At 50.6% G+C, this 13,308-nt stretch overlaps 1 protein-coding gene across 1 annotated transcript in view; it reads left to right on the top strand.

The window, feature by feature from the left end:
* The window catches only part of ZSWIM5 (zinc finger SWIM-type containing 5), a 125,426-nt gene that overhangs the window by 81,113 nt on the left and 31,005 nt on the right, over nucleotides 1-13,308 (top strand). The window lies entirely within an intron of this gene.

Raw genomic sequence — 13,308 nt, 5'->3', positions numbered from 1 at the left:
AAAAAAATTAAAATCCATTTTGCCTTTTTTAAAACAAAATGGTGTTCCTCATCTGTAAATGGAGCTGGCTGGGGAGAAATATGGAAACCTTAAACTACCAATGTCGTTTCCCTTTCACGGGGTCCAAACTCAAGTCCATTTTCCGAGGGTTTTTTGTTGATTTGTTTGTTTCTTCTCTTTTTTTTTTCCATGAAATATTTTAGCCAAATGTTTTACCAAAAGTGTTACGGAAACGGCCGTCAAGACATGCTCATTGAAATATCTTGGCAAATAAAGTTTTCTAAATAGAAGTATCGATGCATGGTTTTGGAAGTCAGGTTTTCATCACTTTTTCAGAAGAGCTTTTTCTTTTCCAAAAAGAAAGCGCGGGCTGCCTTGGAGAAACATTGGCCCTCTTTCCCTGCAGCTCTAGACTGCCCAATTCCCTCTTGTCTGACAGGATAAACTTTTTTTTAAAGGCCAGGAAAATGTTAACGAATGGCTTTTTTCCACAAATTGTCAGCCTGCTATTTTAAGGTCTGGTACCTCGGGACTGATCGTGGCTGTATTGCATCCCTTTGCATTGATAGTAGATGCTGAACACTCACCATTTACTGGTTCTGCATCCCAGAGCCATGCAGGCGAGGGGGAGAGACCTTTCACTGAAACTTATTTCAAATAGGAATCCAGAGTCTTAAAACCCTTGTGCCCTGTTGTGTTTGGAGGCCTTTGCAATAGGAAAAAGTGCTCTAGTATTTTCCCGTTGTCCAAAAACCAAGAGAAAACAAAGAGTCGGCATTTTCCGAGGGGGCCTTGAGTCCAGCAAGGGGTGCCTCCAGTTGAAAAGGTTGAGAGCGGTTGGTGGGGGCAGGCGAACGCGGTCTCCTGTCATTGCAGTGCCAGGCTCCCAGCTCCTCCTGGTCATGGCATGCAGCCGATGGAGCTGGATGTTCCCAACTCGAACTAGAACTCGCCTTGGATGGTGACGTGAAGTCGGTGTGATTTTTCCCGTCCATCTCAGCGGACCCAGGCCAGCTGCGACGTTCCAAGACAACATTTCGCAGTGTTTTTATTTCTAAATTGTTTTCCATTTACACATCACCATATGCAGATCTGGACCCATTCCCCTCCCCTTCCTTTTCAGCCATGCTTCTAAGCTGTCGCCAAGGAGCTGTGCTGGTAAGAGGCAAAATACAGGGCTTTGCCCCTGCCTGAGGCCAAGAAGAGAACAAAAGGCCCCAAGAAGTTGCCTCCCGACTGTGCCTGCCCTGTCTCTGAAAAGCAGGTCAACAATGAGGATGAATGAAGGGAGAGAAAAGGACATTACACGTTGCAAAGGAACTCCTTTCCCTACCAGAGGGGACACAGGGACAAGAGCGTAAACCAGGAGCCGGGGACAATGGCTACAAGGAGACGATGACCGATTTAACAGGATTATGCAGCCATAACTCGATTTTTATTCAGACAGAGTTGCTGGCACTGGGGGTTTTCCCCCTGACGAGTAGATCGGCAGAGCGCTGAGTTTTCATTGAGCAAAATTGAATGTTCGCTACTTAGCTGCATTTGCATGTGCAGGTGTGACGCCGTGACAGCAGCAGCCCGGGTGGCGGGTTTCGATTTGATTGTTTCTTAATCAAATTGCGAGCGCGGGGCTAATTGGATCTGGGTTTGGGATTCCTGCTGCCTCGGACGGTGCAGAATAAAGGAGCCTCGTTACTGCTAGCGGGAGCACAGCGGTAGTTTTTGGAAAGGGGGTCTGCCACGGGCTGTGCTTACCACGGTTGTTTTTGGTGGGAGCGATGCATACCCTGGCAGACATGCAGATCGTTATATCAGGCCACGCAGAGAATCGCGCCATTCGGTTTCAGACGTCCTGAAGATGTGTGATTCTCCAGCAGGCGTGCATCCCTGGGGTCCTAATGGGCAATTCCTGATTACAAGCCTGAGAAGGCAGATTCTCAGCCACGCAGCTCCAGTGGAGTGGGTCGAGCCAGGCCAGTTTGTACCACTAGAAGACTAGTATTCATGTGCCTGGGCGTCTTGGATTGGGCTAAGGTGGAAATATGGAGGTTGAGCTATATTTGGCAGCCTTGGTCAACACAGAGCACCAGAACCTGGCTGCTTGAGCTCGTTATAGAAAATTAGGGTTGGAGGGGAACTCAGGAGGTCATCTAGTCCAGCCCCCAGCGATTGGTTTTTATTCCAGTTCTTTTCCATTGCTTCAGTTTCTTTTCATGGAAATCTTCTTCCAGGCTTGCAGGTTTGAGCGTCAAGTGGTTTCACTAGACGTTGGCCCTTCAGACGCACCATTAATGGGAGGCAAGAAAAGGCAGAGGCAAATACCAAAGTGCTCCTCTTGACTCCCTTGAATGCAGATGGCTCTGCTCACCTGTTCTCTGCGGGAAGTTATTACGCAGAGCAGGGATTTTTTTGCTTTTGCTTTTGTTTTCATTGTCTCAGGGTGTTGCGTGTCGCTGGTCTTCATCTTCGTGCTCCTCCAAAGTGAGAAATGTAGTTCAGCCCCACAGAACTCAGACCTGATTGTGTTGCACCCTTTTTTTCCCTTCGTAGGTGAAGCCGGCTCTACATCACAGCAAAACCTGCTGTATTTTTCCTCTCCCCATATTCCCTACATCGTGTTACCACCACAATGCACATGCCCCGAGCTCAATTTGCTAGCATCCTTGTTCAGCTCACCCGGCTTGAAATTAGCAGATCCATTGTGCAGTCAGGATTTAGTTGAGATTTTAATTTGATTTCTATCCCTCCCCCATCCTGGCAGACATACCTTCATAGCAGGAGATGCATCTGATTCGCACGTCTGGGCAGATTTAAAAATCCATTTGTCTACAGGACAACTGATGGATGGGCTGGGTGGGACGAGAGGGTTTTTCATTTTGGAGGAAGGAGAAGCATCCCAGGTCTTATAGACGACAAAGAGCAGGGGGGTTGGGAAGGATGTGGGAATAATTTCAAATCGTCTGAGAAAGCATCACTGAAATGGAGCCTGGGACGGTTCCCAAAGCCCATAGAAGAAGGGAAGATCTCTGTTTCGGGCTCCTAAATAAACAACCATCCAAAGCCTTGTCTGGATAATAGTGGGAAACACTGGAAAATTGAGTTAATACACGGGCATCTGTGGAAGTGAATGCCGGGGACGGGAAAGCTGCATTGTTCTTTAACTCTACTGATGCCGGAACAGATGGGAGGCGAAGGCCACTTCACGCATTAGCTGGCGCAGATAAAGAGCAAAGCAAAGAAGGGCCCTTGTGACTGATTATAGAGGTTAACAGGAATAGAAACCAGCGGATTGACTCCTGCTTCGCAGGAGGTGTTCTGGGAGAGGAGCAGATGGCGAGGAGGGCGTCCCTCCAGTTTACTCAGCTGCTGGGAGAAGCCGACGGCAGCCCCCAGCACGCGCGAGCCTACCTGCCTCTCGGCAGCGTGACATTTTTCCCCTCTGCCACCCTCAGGATTGCAGTGTTTTTGGTAGGGTGTGCAAGCGTTTGTGTTCCTCCTTTGCTTGGCCCATCTGCCGATGCGTGTGTAAAGCTCACGCATGTGCAGGCGGTACAGGCTACCCATGGAGGTCTCTGTTGGGTTGTGTTCGAGCAGCAGGGGTGGCTGACGTGTGGCCCTCACCCAGGTGCTGGTCCCTCCATTCCTCCTCCAGCTGCTGCTTCCCCCCAGGGCGTGGGGCCTGGGCCGTGCGGGGAGGGGGTCCTGGACAGGGACGGTCTCGTTCAGTGTCGGCCCCTTGTTCCTCCTGGCTGTGGCGAGCCGGAGGCCTTCTCTCGAGGTCTTTGTTTGCCTCGCGAATCCTGCGGTTTGTCTCGCCGGGCGGTAACGCGGACACCGGAGAAAACGGGGAAAGTCGATAACATGCTGCCGCGTTGCGCGGTGTCAGCATTTTTCCAGCCTGCATCCCCTGCCGGCTAGCGGACCTCGCCACGAGGGCCGGCCACATCGCTGCCCCTCTCCATATACAGCCTGCGTGTGTCGTGAAAAGGAATTGCTTTCGGAGGGGGAAAAGGCGTGCATTTGTAGGGGCTGGCTCCTTTAATTGCATCTCTCTAGCCACCAATATTGTGTTTTGCAAGAGAGAAATTACAATTGATTCAGCGTTTTTCCCCCCTCCCTTCCCTCCCCCTCCCCTTCCTTCCTTTTTTTTTCCCCCCCTTTGCTGAAAAGGCACGTTTTATCTGTGTGTGGCAACACCTGCCTAGGGCGCCTCTGTGAGTCCTGGTGAATAAAAAGAGCAGCAAGAAAAGTGGGTTTAATTGCACACATCTTGAGCGGAGTATTCCTTGCACTTAAAAGCACAAAAGGCCAGCTCTGCGCTATTTGAATGGAGCCTGGGAGAGCTGTACTGAGAAGTACTCTCCATTACTATCGGAGGCAGATGATTCACTTTGCTGGAGCATTGTCATGTGCAAATGAGTTCATGAGCCCATCTTCTTTCCAACTGCAAGGTCAGGGACACAGCAATTGTCAGCTTCAGCTGGCTGGAGCAATTGAACTAGAGCTGGGAAGCTTCTAACCCAGCTTCCCAGAGCAGAGGCACCTTTTTTTCTGCAAAGCACGTGAGCACGTCGCAGGTATTGACCGGTTTAGGTTAACGGCTGGAGAGCTGGTTGGGAAATGTGACGGGGAAGGGGTTATAAATAACACCCAGTGCTGCAATAATTATTCACTGCTCATTATAGGTTTCACACAGTGGAAAAACAAATGGTTTTTCCACTATGAGCTGCGGCTGCAGTGGGTTTGCATTCATGATAATTGCTGAGGAGCTTGGATGGGGTTGAGTTGGAAATGCCTTTCCGTTACGGCTTGGAAATTTTAAAAATATTTGAGGTCGTATTAACCCCGTTCCTATGATTTGTGCTGAGAGTTTGCAACCTACCTCATGTACATCTGCCACCTCCTATAAATATCCCCAGAGTCTTTCCTATGTATTTTCCAAGTCCTTGCCTGTCTGGAAGCTGAGCTTCCTTGACGGTCTTGCAGGCTGGAAAACATCTGCTTATTTGCAGGCGAGTCACCTGGCAGAGAGCTGAGCTTGCTCCATCGCCAGCCTTAACTCTGACCACTCTTTGCCATGGGGAGGCAGGGTGTAAAGGTGATCCTAGCCCTCCGATGCTTGGTGGAAAAGGACTGGGTTCGGTTCACTTTCAGGCTCCTCCAGGCAAAGCCACAGGATGCGGCTCATCACTGTCGCCGTCCTGCTTTCTGGTTGACTTTGCAGCTGGGTCACGTTGCAAACACGGGCTTGAACTGAGGTTTTTTGGATGAGACGCTGGTTTGTGGGAGCTGGGGGCTGAACGCACCAAGCAGGATTTTGGAAGGGCTGTGGAGAGAGGAAGGGTGAAGCTGCATTACTGACCAGCCTCTCGTGGTTGGGCAGTGGGGGAAGAGAAATGACGGGGACTTTCTGGAAGCATTATGTATTGGCTTCCCCTCATATGGCCAGTATTGATCTCGCAAAGCGCTTTCCCAGAATACGAGCCTTGGCACTAGAAAATCACTTGATGTTTTAACATACAGGCATGAGTATCGGTCTCCTTCCCTCATCCTGTCGTTTCAAGTGGCTGGCACCTGGGGCAGCGAGACGGATGAGGTTAGTCTCGCCCCGAGAAAGTCACGGCCTTCTCCACTTCCGTCCACGCTTCCCGGCAGGTCCAGCCGAGGCTGAAGTGCCATGGGCAGGTGCCGGGGTCAGCACCTCTCCATCCACACGCTATTGTTGCCTGAGACGAGAAGCGAACAAAGCCGTGGGGGGACGCGGCCCTCCGCTGCACACGTCGTGAAGCTGAGTCCCGGCACGGCTCGTTTCTCGGGGCTGGCGCGCGCCGGCCCGCTGTCAGATTCCAGAAGCGGTTGAGCTTTGATCAGGGCCGATGGGTGAGGGATTGTGCTGTGGCTTTGTGGGTGGCAGGAGCCACCGCGGTGATTTGGGCAGGTCTGAGCAGGGGGAGCACTGGGAAGCCAATCCAGTCTCCAGTGCATCAGTTTGGTGCCTGGTCCCATGATTTTCCACTGTGCTATGGCACCCTGGGGTGCTGGGAGATCCTCTTAGGGGTGCCATGGAGTGCTCTTTTCTCAGCGCTGTTAGGTGTGCAAATGCCTACTCTCAATTCACAAGTTCAACCCAGCGATTTCAAAAAGAGAACCGTGCCGACCAGTTGTGGGTCCTGCATTCTTTGCAACAGAAGAATCCCTCTATTCTTCTTCTGCGATCAGCAAAAATGAGCAAAGGCTAAGAGCTGGCATTTTTCGAGCGTGTTTTGAGCCTAATGAGGGGAGAGTCGGTTGAGGTTAGTCAGTAAGAGCCTCCTTGAGTTTTTGCAACCCAGCCGGGGCGCACAGGTGTGATGGGATGAACCTGGGTTTTGCTGTTTCTTGGCCTGAAATTTTCCATGCCTTCTCTCAGCCTATAGGCAAATTCATTTTGGAAAGTCTGAGCAAAATCAGTTGAATCTTTTAGCCTAAAAACATACAGTTACCCTATGTTCTGCTTGGAAATTTTGCACTTTTTTGACAATTTGCTGAAGCTAAAAGCTTCTGAATTTTTTGGTGCATTTATTTACCTCCATAGCTTGATACAACTCCAGCCTGAAAAAAGAATCAGTTAGATGTGCAGGCCTTTACGTTCAATAAAGGTGCAAATGTGAAGTTTTTTTTGTGTTTTATGATTTTATACAGCTCAAGCATGGATTCCACAATTAGGGATCTGTTTGTAAGGGCCCTGCCAGATGTGGCATTTGGGACTTTGCACCTACTGAATTAGGGCACGTCCAGCTTCATTTCTGAGACCTCTGAATTACGGAGGGTTGGCGCTGGCTCATGTCAGTTGGCGTTGTGGTTCGTAGCCTGGAACAAGTTGGGTTACGGGCACCTGGGTTTGATGTGCTCTGGTTTAGGGCTCCAGCAATATGTGAAGACTCTTTTGGCTGAATAGATCAACAAAATGCATGTCTGTTATGCACATGCGTTGACACTTTCATTGTCTTGTCTTCGTCTTGGACTTGGCTGTGCGTGGCTAGGTGGTAGTTGGACTTCACGGCTCAGTGACATCCTGATTTAGAGAAGATCGAGGGGGATTGAATAGAAGCCTCCAACTCCCTGCCGGGGGGCTGCAAAGATGATGGAGCTGGGCTGTCCTCAGTGGGGGCAGATGACAGGACAAGAAGCAATGGGCTCAGTCTGCAGCAAGGGAGGTTGAGGTTAATTATTAGAAAAAAATCTCAGTGGGAGGGTGGTGAAGCACTGTAATGGGTTCCTGAGAGAGGTGGTGGAGTCTCCTTGGTGGTTTTTAAGACCTGACTATACAAAGCCTTGGCTGGGATGATGCAGTTGGGGCTGGTCCTGCTTGAAGCAGGGGGTTGGACTGGATGCGACTCCTGAGGTCCCTTCCCACCCTCCTTGCCTGTGATTCTGTGACTCTTCAAAAGTATCCACGAGTCCAGCCACGTTTTGCAGAGGAGATTTGCTATGGCTCAGAGGCTGGCTGGTTCCTAAGCTCTGCAGAGGAGAATGCCTCCAGCGGCCTTTGCAAAGCCCTGGGCTTAAGGCACTTTTGAGCATCTTTGGTGGACTTGACTGATGGTCGGGACCTACGAACTGTTGTTGGAGGTTGCACGACGAAGGAAGCTGCAGTGGTTTGGACACATCGCGAGAGCATCACCCTTGCCAACACCATCGTGCAGGGGAGGGAAAGAGAAAAAGATGGACCCAAGAAGAGCTGGGAACCAATATCAAGGACTGGATGGGACTTCGACTGGCAGAGTGCACAAAGCTAGCCAAGCACGGGGCAGAGTGGAGGAGGGTTGATACAACATCTAAAGTGCCCCAGTGGTCACAGCAACCTCAGGATTGACTTGACTTGACTTGTGACATCCCCAAGCCAAATTGATCTTTATTGGAGGGAGAGGCTGGGCTCCACATTAATCAGAAATTAAATATCGAGATTAGCATCAGCATAAAACGAAAGCCGAAACGTCGAGAACTTGAGAATGGGACGTATCGATGGACGATTCTCTCTTGTGTTGTCTGTAATATTTTGCCCCTCTTTTCGGTTTCCCACGTGACCCTCGTGAGAGTCGTGCCGTTCACTAACAAAGGGGCCATTCTCCTGCCACCTCTCCTGTGCATCGGACAACAAGCTCCTTCCCCATTTGTCTTCGTGGCTGCTTCTCAGGATCTGCTGACCAGCAAGAAGTGGACAGGTCTCCATTTTCATAGGAGCGAATGACTCGGCCTTGTGCTGTGCTGTGCTGTGCTGTGCTGTGGCTGGTGTCATGATTGTGATATAGAAAACATGAAGTCTTAGAGAAGCGGGCTGGAGGGGACTTCCAGAGGTCAACCCCCTGCCTAAGGCAGGATCAGCCCTGTCCAAACCATCCCAGACAAATCCATCATCAACCCTGACACAGGACATCGCACTTGAGCCTGCCACGGGGGAATGCCGGGGGACCACGGGAGCCTACGTCCTTCTGCTGTAGGAGGTTGTTAATATGCCGGGAGACATCGTCCCGTGTGCCAGGCCCTGCTGGTGTGCGTGGTGGGCGCTCAGTGCATGCTCTTGCATGCATTCAGATCTGCACCCCTTGGGCCTGTTGAACAAAGCCACCCGACTTGTCACCTGCTGGGGACAGGTGAGCTTTGCTGCCCAGGCGGCTGTCTTCAGGCTTGTGCCCTCGTTCAAGGAACATCAGGAGTCCTGCTCTGTTCCCAACTCATCACACGTGTGAATAGCTCCTGGAGAAAGGGGCATTGCCAGATGGGTTTTGGCCCTGCCGGGTTCTCACTTCGCACATCATTATCCATTCTGCAACCTCGTGGAGACGTGGTAAAGCGAGTCTGTGCATTTGGACCTTGCACTTTGCATTTTATCAGCTGGGAAATAGCCCTCATATTTCAAGCCCTTGTATGACAATTGTAATGGGGGTAGGTTGTGAGAGAAGCTGGAGCTGTTTCTTAGGCACAGGGAAGCTTGGATGGAACAAGACCTTAATTACAACTAAGAGATTTGCTGCTTTTTTTGTGATTTTTCCAATCCTGGCACTGTCAGTTTGCTGGCAGCAAATCAAACAGCAAGTTAGTTTATATTGAATGCATGCTAGGAAGAGAAGATAGAGTCCCAGATAAGCATCCAACTGTAGGAACTTCTAAAATTGAGCTGCGGGAGTGGGGGAGCACGTGGGGATAGTGTAGATTATTAGGTCTTTTCTATGTTACTTCATCTGCATTGAAGCAACAAAAGAAGAAATAAAACAAGTTGTTTTTTTTTGTTGCATCTCTGCTTTCTCCCCGTCCACGTAATCTAGTCCCTGCATGTTCAGCAAGGTGAGGGGGTTGTACCATGCGTCACCGCCACATATGCCCAGCAGTCATCCTTAACCACGCGGTGGAAGGCAGGGGCTCACGTTTTCCTTCTTGCTTTGATCAGGAAGAATTTTTGGCATGAAGCTGGGGGGTAATAAGGGGTGTTTTCCCTATGAGTGGGTGTTATGCTGTTATATTGGTAGAAACGTTGTACTTGAGAGCCAAGGCACAAGTCGTTAGGAAATGAATCATAGCATCGTAGAGAAGTAGGGTTGGCAGGTCATAAAATGGGGGTGGGAAGGGACCTCAGGAGATCACATCTAGTCCAACCCCCTGCTCAAAGCAGGACCGGCCCCAGCTACATCATCCCAGCCAAGGTTTGGTCTAGCTGGGTCCAAAGTTGGAGACTCCACCACCTCTCCAGGGAGCCTGTTCCAGTGCTTCGCCACCCTCCTAGTGAGGAAGTTTTTCCTAATATCCAACCCAAATTTCCTTTGCTGCAGCCTGAGCCCATTGCTCCTTGTCCTGTCGTCTGTCCCCACTGAGACCAGCCCCGCTGCATCCTCTTGCAGCCCCCCTGCGGGGAGTTGAAGACTGCTGTTCAAACCCCCTCCGTTTTCTCTAAATCAGGGAGATGTCAATGAGCCGGGAAGCCTGGTTGACTAGCTCAGCACTACCTGAATAGGGGCTTTGCCTTAGCTGGTGGCCAAACCGTGCGCGGGGCCCAGTTGGGAGAGGTTGCATCTCCCAGGGCGGAGAGGGCTTCCAGGGAGGTAGGCCCGGGTCGAAGCAGGGACTGGGCTCCTCCTGCCTGGTGATGCCCGAGCTCAGCCTCACACCTGGCAGAGCTACCGGTCCTCGTACCTGGCAGCCTGTTTGGGCATGGGCATGGGCCTGCTCCAGGAGGAGCAAAGACCTGGCCCACTCGGCTCACCCCTATGGCTGTTGTGTGGGCTCTTAGAAGTAAATCTGTGCAGAATATGAAGGAGCTGTATATTAATACTATTACAGCACTCGCTAATGTTGTTATAGCTTATGGTTATGCGCATCTTCATACACATTTTGACGAGTTTATAAGTGTTAGAAATGATGATTTTTAAACTGAAACTTTATTTAAAGCCTGGCTGGGTGCAAAATTAATTTTCAAGTATTAAAATAGAAATATTTTACCAATCTTACAATTATAGCAGCATAGATTAAAAAAAATGCTGCTGCATTGAGATGCGTTTTGTGCACCTGTCACTTTAAAAAGCTTTGTTTTTTAAGGATGACTCTATTGAAATGCATGTAGTTCCTAATCCAAGAATCGACGATGAACTACGTGCATTTCAATAAATTCGTCCTTAAAAAAAATCTCACCTTCCAGTTTCCTGCTCCCGACCTGGATCCAGTGCCCAAAGCAAGGAGCATGTGGCATGCCTCTGGATTTATGCCCCGGAGCAAGGAGTCGCAGCCCCGGAAAGGCATTTTAGGGCAGCCTTGAGAGCCCATCACTTGTCCCGAAGGGTTTTTATGACTTTGCTTCAAATCCTTTTAAAAAAGGAAACCAGGCGGCTCTCGGCCTCGCTGCCGGCTGCCTCTCAAAACCGTGATAAAACAGAGATGCTCTGGCACGGACCCGCCACGGTTTTGTGGGGCAGCTCTTCTAGGAGGGATCCACGTGGGGCTGAGATCTAGTAACCGTAACACTTCGCATCCAGATCCCCACCCGGGTGAGGCAGAGGCGTAAGCTGCCCGCCAGCACTGCAGTGAGAAGAGGAGGGAGCCGGGGCCCGCCTGGCTTTCTCCTTGTTTTTGAAGTTAAATATTACCGAATTAGATGCTTTATCAAGCCCGCGGGGACAGAGCTTGAGCAGATCCAAATGGCTGAGCCCGCAAAGATCTGTCGAGCAGGTCTGCATTTCCCCCTTTCCCTCCTCCTTCTAAAGTGAAAGCAGACCTTGACACTTAATCAGATTTGAATGTGGTTTTTGGCGCTGCTTGAAAGAGACTGGCAGCGAATAGCTAGGTTTGATGCCATTTATTAAAAACCTCTGGTAGAATTTGTCTTGGGAAGCCTTTGTGAGCGCTGGCAAATGCACAAGGGTTTGATGCAGTTAACATATTTTCATCCCTCTTTTTTTTTTTTTCCTTCCTCTCTCCTCTCATTAACTGTAACCCTTTCAGCCGGAGGGCTGACTCCGGAGAGACTACTATTGACGTGGGGTCTTGATTGGGCTCTGGTGGTATCAGCCAAGTGCGCATCTCCTTGGGGAGGAGACAGTCTTGCAGCCACGTGGGGTTGGTAGCCAGGTCCCCGGGCTCTGACACAGCCCAACCTCTATGACCGTGACCAAGTGAATTAACCTGCTGGCGGTGCCGCCGTCTCATTAGAAATTCAAAGCCACCCCCAAAAACCAGCAGCAGAACTCCCTGGGCAAACGCAAGGTATTTGTTCTGCCCTCCACCCTCAACCTTCCTCCCCACTTTCCCACTGAAGCAGGTAAGGATTTGGGACTAGGGTTTCTACAAGTGACTGGTGATTTTGGTTGTCTTGATTCTTGGGGGCCCAGCTTGAACCTCTCCAATAGGCGTCGTTGGAAGGCTGTTTCAAGTGTCCATTCCTTCCTCCGCAACTTCTTGCCTCTCTTGGGTAAAGCTTCTTTCTCCTTCCTGGGATCTCCCCAGCCCTGCAGTTGTTTGGGACCAATCTCTTCTTAAGACTCTGCTTGGGTGCATCTACACATACAATTAATCCTATTTGGCTTTACTGTGCGGTAGACTAATTTACAGTGCAGTAAGCACCTGCAAGCGTAGATGGTGACACTTTACTGTGCAGTAGATTAATCTTGTGTAGACGCAAACTAATTCTTCCTCATTGTCTTTTTAAACTAGAAAGGAAATTCCTAGCTGTCAGATGCATTTGCTAAGTGCCGCATTGGCTCTGGTGCCTTGATTGCAAATAATAAGGAAGATGTATTCCTCTGCTCTTGGCTCCTTGGAACTGGCAGTGCACCTGCTGGGTTTTAAAGCCTGGCAGGACTTTTCCCAGTTGACCTGGGACCTATGCTCCAGTTTGCAGACGTGCGTGTAGGTGTGACAGTGCAGCAGGGTTTGTTAAACACAGCTGCTGGTGGGCTGAAGTAGCATGGTGGGAGCTGTAGAGCAGATGGTCCCCTGATGGTTTGCTCCCTGGCTCTGAAGAGTTATGGGATTTTGTGGAAGGACCCCATATGAGCAGAGAGCTCGTGGTGAAGCAGGAGACTTCACCAAGCTCTTGGAAGAGATCTCACCCTCCGAACTCTGGTTCGGCTCCACTATCCAGTCAGCACCTCTGCCATTTGCTCCGCTGTTTTGGAGCTCATGCGTTTGCTGCTGCGGCTGAACGTGTGTTGGGGGAATGAATGGGGATACGGCAGGAGTTTAAAATATGTCCTTGTTCAAGAACCAGCCCGTGAGCAGGACCCACTTGGGACAGGCTCTGCAGTAGCAGGCCATTTGAGCAGGCGAGATGATACACGAGGCAGGCATTCATCAAGCGTGAGAGTCTTCAGGATTGGGCCTTGTGCTTTTAGATTAATTAGATGATGGCTGGGAGAGGGACCTGGCAGCAATAGCTTTGGTGGTTAAATAGGCTGCGTAAAGGACCCCGGGGTGGGTGGGTGGGTGGGTGTGGGTGTGTGTGTGTGTGTGTGTGTGTAAAGCTCACGTGTACTCCCGATCATTTTGATGTGCAGTCACCCAGCGAGTCAGACCGGAGCTCTGCATGTAGCTCTCCAGTGTGAACACAGCCCCTGGTGTGCGGCTGGGCATGTTATGGATCCCCGGGCGCCCGAGGGTTGCAAAAAGCAGTGCGTGCTTCATTCTGTAGCAGTCTCTTCCTCTTTGCTCTCTGAGATTGGCCAGCGCGGGACGTGGCACCGAAGGGGGGCTGAGATGGGTATGCCTGCGGCCGGTCCTCCGGTCTCTTGGCCTGGAGCTGCACGCTGGTGGTGGCGCTGCTCTCCTAGAATGAGGCAGGAGGAT

This window comes from Crocodylus siamensis, chromosome 5, assembly GCF_052110815.1.
Source record: "Crocodylus siamensis isolate JL-2025a chromosome 5, ASM5211081v1, whole genome shotgun sequence".
NCBI classification, from domain to species: Eukaryota; Metazoa; Chordata; order Crocodylia; family Crocodylidae; genus Crocodylus; species Crocodylus siamensis.
Note: the sequence above shows the minus strand (reverse complement) of the source record. Positions and strands in the feature narration are given on the sequence as shown.